Here is a 7929-nt window from a genome sequence, read left to right on the forward strand (position 1 = left end):
GACCCTTATGACTGGTTTTGTGGTCCAGGGTCACATTTTAGAATGTTAAAATCATCAAAACTTTGAAATAACACAAATGGAAGTATGATTCTGCTCACACTGGATATTCTTTCATGAGCTGCACCATGATATACTTTGTAAACACCAAATTCACATACTGGTTTTCCTTTATCAAGATCACTCCATGCAATCTTCTCCATGCATTTAAGATCACACACAGACACTGATTTCCTCAGTCTTTTGACTGGTAGTGTGTTATTGTGACAGTGAGTGAGAAGAGCAGGACAGACAGAGCGCATGCAGTATTAGTGGATGTCGGTGTTAATGATCTGCTCTGTCTCTGGATGTGAAGGAGGGTGGGAGTGGGATCAGACCCCGTCCTGAGAGGAAAGCGTCTCATCTCTGGTGTCAGCAGGGTTAACTGTCTCCATAATGAAATCCCAGAGCTCACAGAGGCTGTTTGCTGCTCAGTTTCAGAAAAGCTTCATTTCAGACTCTTTCAACTGTTGCTTAAGTCGGGCTTTCAAAAACACCTGCACGTTTATGATGGAACTGTATTCAAACAATCAAAATACACTCTCAGAAATAAAGCTACGAAAGCTGTCACTGGGGTGGTACCTTTTGAAAAGGTGAACCTTTGTACCTTGTTTACCCCTCAAGGGTGTGTATTAGTACCTTAAATGTAAATATGAGTACTTTAAAAGAACATATGTGACCCTGGACCACAAAACCAGTCATAAGGGTCAATTTTTCGAAATTTAGATTTTTATATCATCTAAAAGCTGAATAAATAAGCCCTCCATTGATGTATGGTTTGTTAGGATAGGACAATATTTGGCCGAGATACAACTATTTGAAAATCTGGAATCTGAGGGTGCAAAAAAAAAAAAATTAAATTACTGAGAAAATCACCTTTAAAGTCATCCAAATAAAGTTCTTAGCAATGCATATTACTTACAAAAAATGAAGTTTTGATATATTTACAGTAGGAATTCAACAAATGAACATGATTTTAAAACGTAAAATCACATTTGCAGTTTCTACAGACAAACAGTTTTCTGTCATTTATAGCATTGCTTCACAACCTCAAAGCCTTTGGTAGGTCTGCATTAAAAGGTATTTGCTTTTCTCTACGGAGAAAATCCATCCAGGGTGTTCTTGTTTCAAAAGAAGGTTTGCGAAGCCCTGACTCGGGAGCTACGTCAAGCATATAACTTTAAACCTTAAGATGCATCTTTTACAATCACTTTATCTTGATGTATTTCTCTACTGCCGCCACAACAACATGCTTCATTTGTCTCTCTCTGTCTTTCTCTGCTTCTCTCATTCTTACTGACTTGATCTACAGGGCTCTTTTTTTTTCATTTTGGCTTTATATGGTGTTGGCGCCTGACAGACAGGTCCCGCATCTCCTTCCGCACTCATATTGATCATGCAGCAGAGAGAGAAAGAGAGAGAGAAGAAAGCAGCTCTGCATCCGCACTGCAGAAATCGTGACAAACCTATGAACACATGCGTCACACAAACATCCCAACACTGATCTAGGGGTGTTTTCACACTAGTTAGATCATTTAATTTGTGCAAAATTTATGGATTGCTTGAAAACAGTAGCCTGGGGTTTGGTCAATTGTGTGAGTGCTTTCTAACTCACCTTGCCAACAAGTGTGACTGATGCCCTGCAAACAGAGCAGTGAGTGTATTTTAATTGCTGCTTTTCTCCACAGAAGAAGCCTTCAGACAGCAGATCGCATTCTTTGCATCTCTTATAGTGTATTTGCAGCAGACAGATGCAAACACCGTTCTGTGCTTGTTGAGTTTTGGTAAAACAAAAATCTCCTCTTGAGTGGTTATTTATACACAGGGGTAATCAGCTGCTGTTTGCGCTCATGTTGATGACACTGATGCATTGTGGTTCCAAATATGGCAAAAAAATAAATATATTAAATGTATTTAAAAATATACATATAAAAAATGGCATAAAAATAGGTTTGCTTAAATCTCAATTTCAAAAAACTGACCCTTATGACTGGTTTTGTGGTCCAGGGTCACATTTTAGAATGTTAAAATCATCAAAACTTTGAAATAACACAAATGGAAGTATGATTCTGCTCACACTGGATATTCTTTCATGAGCTGCACCATGATATACTTTGTAAACACCAAATTCACATACTGGTTTTCCTTTATCAAGATCACTCCATGCAATCTTCTCCATGCATTTAAGATCACACACAGACACTGATTTCCTCAGTCTTTTGACTGGTAGTGTGTTATTGTGACAGTGAGTGAGAAGAGCAGGACAGACAGAGCGCATGCAGTATTAGTGGATGTCGGTGTTAATGATCTGCTCTGTCTCTGGATGTGAAGGAGGGTGGGAGTGGGATCAGACCCCGTCCTGAGAGGAAAGCGTCTCATCTCTGGTGTCAGCAGGGTTAACTGTCTCCATAATGAAATCCCAGAGCTCACAGAGGCTGTTTGCTGCTCAGTTTCAGAAAAGCTTCATTTCAGACTCTTTCAACTGTTGCTTAAGTCGGGCTTTCAAAAACACCTGCACGTTTATGATGGAACTGTATTCAAACAATCAAAATACACTCTCAGAAATAAAGCTACGAAAGCTGTCACTGGGGTGGTACCTTTTGAAAAGGTGAACCTTTGTACCTTGTTTACCCCTCAAGGGTGTGTATTAGTACCTTAAATGTAAATATGAGTACTTTAAAAGAACATATGTGACCCTGGACCACAAAACCAGTCATAAGGGTCAATTTTTCGAAATTTAGATTTTTATATCATCTAAAAGCTGAATAAATAAGCCCTCCATTGATGTATGGTTTGTTAGGATAGGACAATATTTGGCCGAGATACAACTATTTGAAAATCTGGAATCTGAGGGTGCAAAAAAAAAAAAAAATTAAATTACTGAGAAAATCACCTTTAAAGTCATCCAAATAAAGTTCTTAGCAATGCATATTACTTACAAAAAATGAAGTTTTGATATATTTACAGTAGGAATTCAACAAATGAACATGATTTTAAAACGTAAAATCACATTTGCAGTTTCTACAGACAAACAGTTTTCTGTCATTTATAGCATTGCTTCACAACCTCAAAGCCTTTGGTAGGTCTGCATTAAAAGGTATTTGCTTTTCTCTACGGAGAAAATCCATCCAGGGTGTTCTTGTTTCAAAAGAAGGTTTGCGAAGCCCTGACTCGGGAGCTACGTCAAGCATATAACTTTAAACCTTAAGATGCATCTTTTACAATCACTTTATCTTGATGTATTTCTCTACTGCCGCCACAACAACATGCTTCATTTGTCTCTCTCTGTCTTTCTCTGCTTCTCTCATTCTTACTGACTTGATCTACAGGGCTCTTTTTTTTTCATTTTGGCTTTATATGGTGTTGGCGCCTGACAGACAGGTCCCGCATCTCCTTCCGCACTCATATTGATCATGCAGCAGAGAGAGAAAGAGAGAGAGAAGAAAGCAGCTCTGCATCCGCACTGCAGAAATCGTGACAAACCTATGAACACATGCGTCACACAAACATCCCAACACTGATCTAGGGGTGTTTTCACACTAGTTAGATCATTTAATTTGTGCAAAATTTATGGATTGCTTGAAAACAGTAGCCTGGGGTTTGGTCAATTGTGTGAGTGCTTTCTAACTCACCTTGCCAACAAGTGTGACTGATGCCCTGCAAACAGAGCAGTGAGTGTATTTTAATTGCTGCTTTTCTCCACAGAAGAAGCCTTCAGACAGCAGATCGCATTCTTTGCATCTCTTATAGTGTATTTGCAGCAGACAGATGCAAACACCGTTCTGTGCTTGTTGAGTTTTGGTAAAACAAAAATCTCCTCTTGAGTGGTTATTTATACACAGGGGTAATCAGCTGCTGTTTGCGCTCATGTTGATGACACTGATGCATTGTGGTTCCAAATATGGCAAAAAAATAAATATATTAAATGTATTTAAAAATATACATATAAAAAATGGCATAAAAATAGGTTTGCTAAATTATGTTTCAGAATATATTTACGGAAATATATTTTCTATCAATATATTTTTGGCTATTGTTTGAATATTTAAAAAAAATATATAATAAAAAAAATATTAATATTTTTTTTCAAGCATTTGAAAATATATTTTGCCATCCAAACATTTCTGTCCAAGAAAATACATTCACATATGTCAGAAAAACCTTCTTTGTTCTTTATAATACATGTGTACATATAACACATTTTAATAAAAATCAGCATGTTCCAAAAAAAATAAATTGCAATATATAAAAAGAAATTACATATTAATAAATCATTATAAATCTAGTTTTGATCTCTAGTAGGCTATTCCATCCACATTTTCATTTAGCCTAAATTTAGACTGTAAGACTGAAAATGTATTTTCTGGACCCTGAAATACATTTTGGTATATGAAGGTTGAAAGTAAATATATTTTCAAATTAAAAATATATTTAATTGAGCTTTACATGTTTTCAACATATTTGGCATATATTAAAATATGTTTTGACTGGGGGAAAAAAAAAGTGCATGGGTCATAGTCAAATATAATGTATTTAATATATCAAATATAAGACACACCTCCTGGGACCAGGGTTGGAACTGAAACAATCAAACCTAGTGTGAAAACAGTCTGAGACTCAGCTGAAACGTTTATGCTCTTCACTGAGTAGAATATGGTGGCCTCAAATATTGATCATTTCACCAGTGGAAAATCCGAAATGATATACAATTTTAATGTATTATTTCAAGACGAGCAGTTTTAATAGAAGCGTTTGTTTGGGGACTGCAGCCGGAGAGAGTGGAGGCAGGAATGAAGGAAGGACAGACGCAGCGTGATCATGCAAAGCGAGGGAGGATGAGAGAGAAAGAGGGGGGAAGGAGGTGAAAGAGGAGTCGAGGAGCCATCCAGAGGCAGTGGGGAGATGTCAGAAGTGTGGCTCTCATGGGACGCATTTGACAGCTATGTGAAGTCGGGCAGCCCGCAGCTGAAAGTAGCTCCGTTCACCCTGGAGGAAGCCGAGCGCAGAACAAACACTCTGCATGCCGCTTATGAGCTTTTGTCTCACTTTACACAACAAAACACAACTGTTTTACACTCAGTTGTGTGCACGATAATGCTGCCTGGCCCTGGGTTTGTGAATATGTCACCATCAATACAAAAAATAACTTCTGTACAATACATTTAATACAAGTGATACCAAATAATAACAATTAAACAGTCAAATGTGCTTTTTTTTTTAAGATTGTACTTTTCTATCAAATCATTCATTGGTTCCTTAACACTGAGTTTACCGAGTAATATGATGAATAAGCCTCATTATAAATAAATGTATTTGAATAAATTAAAAAAGAAGATCTGTGCATTCATTATCCTCATGGATGCCTTTTTTTTTTTTTAATAAAACAATGGAGCCGCACTCTAATATTAGCATGCATAAGTAGCATCCCATAATCCCATTCTGCACATTTGTGATCCTTACTGTAAAGTGTGACCTATTTCTATTCTACATTACTTGGTGTATTACTATGTCATGCACCTTGAATGTTAAGACTTGCAAATGAATAAATAGGCATAAACCAAGGTAAATTAATGTAAAGAGGAGTTGTTAGTTCATATGTTAAATGACGCATTAACAAATGATAACCATTTAAGTTATCAATATTTAGAAATGCATCAGTATATGTCGAACTTAACGCTTTAAAATAAGGTTCTATTTGTTCAGTTTAGTTAACAACATTAGTTAACATTAACTAAAAATAAAAATACCTCTAAAGCATTTATTAATCTTGGTTAATTTTCATGTCAGCATTTACTAATACATTATTAAAATCAAAATTGGCATCTGTTAATATTATTTCATGGTCCTGAGCTTACATGAGTTTAACAATGAACAGTTGACTTTTATATAACAAAGATTAATAAATACTGTAACAAATGTATTACTTAATGCTAGTTAATGTTAGATAATGCATTACCCAGTGTTAACTACTAGGGCCTTATTGTGAAGTGTTATTTGAATGCTGTATGCAGATCTTGTTCATTGTTAGTTTTCGATCAACTAATGGATTAACTAATGTTAACAAAAACAATGTTATTGTAAAGTTTTACAGATAATGGAAATTGTAGTCTACCATTGTACTAGTAACCATTTTCTACATGGTTGAAAACAAATCACGTCCATCTCTCTCTCTCTCTCTCTCTATATATATATTATCGCTCATTTATGCTCATATGCAGGATCTCAAACCCAGATGCAGGGCCAGATCATTTTACCTGTATGACCTCTAATGTGAATTAGAAGACACAGGTTCTCATTGACCTAAATAAAGCTTGCTTGGTAGCAGTGAACATCAAATTTGCATCTAAATCCAAAATCCACAGTGACATGAAGGCAAAAGTTGTTTATCCCTCGTAAGAAATTCAAATGAAGACCAGAACTCACTCTTTACCTCAGAGACATGACTCGTCGTGTGTGTTTGTGTGTGTGTGTGTGTGTGTGTGTGTGTGTGTGTGTGTGTGTGTGTGTGTGTGTGTGTGTGTGTGTGTGTGTGTGTGTGTGTGTGTGTGTGTGTGTGTGTGTGTGTGTGTGTGTGTGTGTGTGTGTGCGACTAGCCACCATTAACATATGGGTCTCTGAAAACAAACAGCATGTTTGAAGTACTCCTTTGAGAATAACTGCATGCTTTCTCACACACACACACACACACACGCACGCACGCACGCACGCACGCACGCATGCACACACACGCACTCAGCAGCTCTATCGCTTAATTAAAGGCACACAGACGCACTATGTGTTTTAAGTGCCATTTCAAAGATTATATGAGACTGAAATCAGGCTACGCATAAATAGTGTCTGCATGAATATTAATAATGTCAATATAATTAGCACTGTTGACTAATAGAGACAGTGTTTTTGCATGAGGAAGGGACTGCAGATCCTGTGCTTGTTTATGTCCCTACAGTGGCTCTAAATAAAGCACATCATTATTCCTCACTGTTCACTATGACTCAAAACACTGACCGCTGACCATTATCCACTCAGACACAGAGCAGAGCCTGCCAAACCCTGGAGACTTCCAGCTGGATGGTGAATCAACATTTGCCGAGTGTTTTGACCGAAAGAGTTGTGCGCAGGTGGGATTGGTTCTCCCATGATGCGAAGGACTGGAAACATTCGGGTTTCCCAGCATCTTGATTCACTCATTCATGACAATACTTCTTTCATATGCTGCCAAACTGTAAAAATTGAGCTCGGAAAACAGAACATATGTCTTTCCTCATTTGAACTGAGGAATATTATGAAAAAAATAACCAGAGAGAACTTCCTCTAAGTCCTCATGTGTGTGTGTTTTACCACAAACACTACTGTAAAATGCTGGTTAAGTGTTTGCTACTGTATGTGATCCATGAAGAAAAGTGATTTGAGAGAGAAACGGAGAGAAATTAAATTTTAGTTTCAGACATGAAGTGTTTATATTTCTTATAACTTTATGATATTCGAAACATGTTCTTTTGAAAAAGTAGTTTTATTGTATGTACACTGCAGCCAAAAGAACCCTCCACTCATTATTTATTATAACTGCTTTCTACATATTTGAATAATAGTAAACTCAGTAAAACTATGAAATAACATGGAAGTATTTATTTTTATTTATTTTATTTTTTTTTCAAACTTCCCACCCTCTGTCATTTCTTCCTTCTCTTTTTTACAGATTTTTTTTTTAATTAATACTTTTATTCATCAAGGACACATTAAACTGATGAAAAGTGACAGTAAAAACATTGATAAAAAAATAAATACAATTCAAATAAAAATACTGTACTTCGAACATTGTATTTATCAAAGGATCCTGCAAACAAAAAGTATCATAGTTTCAAAAAAAAAAAAAAAAAAAAATAAAAAAAAAGC

The 7929-nt window shown here is 36.3% G+C and overlaps 1 protein-coding gene across 1 annotated transcript in view; it reads left to right on the plus strand.

The window, feature by feature from the left end:
* LOC107671707 (zinc finger protein 521) overlaps positions 1-7929 on the plus strand; it is an 87046-nt gene that overhangs the window by 67027 nt on the left and 12090 nt on the right. The gene's annotated exons all lie outside the window — the stretch shown is intronic.

Source organism: Sinocyclocheilus anshuiensis, unplaced genomic scaffold, assembly GCF_001515605.1.
Source record: "Sinocyclocheilus anshuiensis isolate Anshui unplaced genomic scaffold, SAMN03320099.WGS_v1.1 scaffold524, whole genome shotgun sequence".
In the NCBI taxonomy this organism is placed as follows: domain Eukaryota; kingdom Metazoa; phylum Chordata; class Actinopteri; order Cypriniformes; family Cyprinidae; genus Sinocyclocheilus; species Sinocyclocheilus anshuiensis.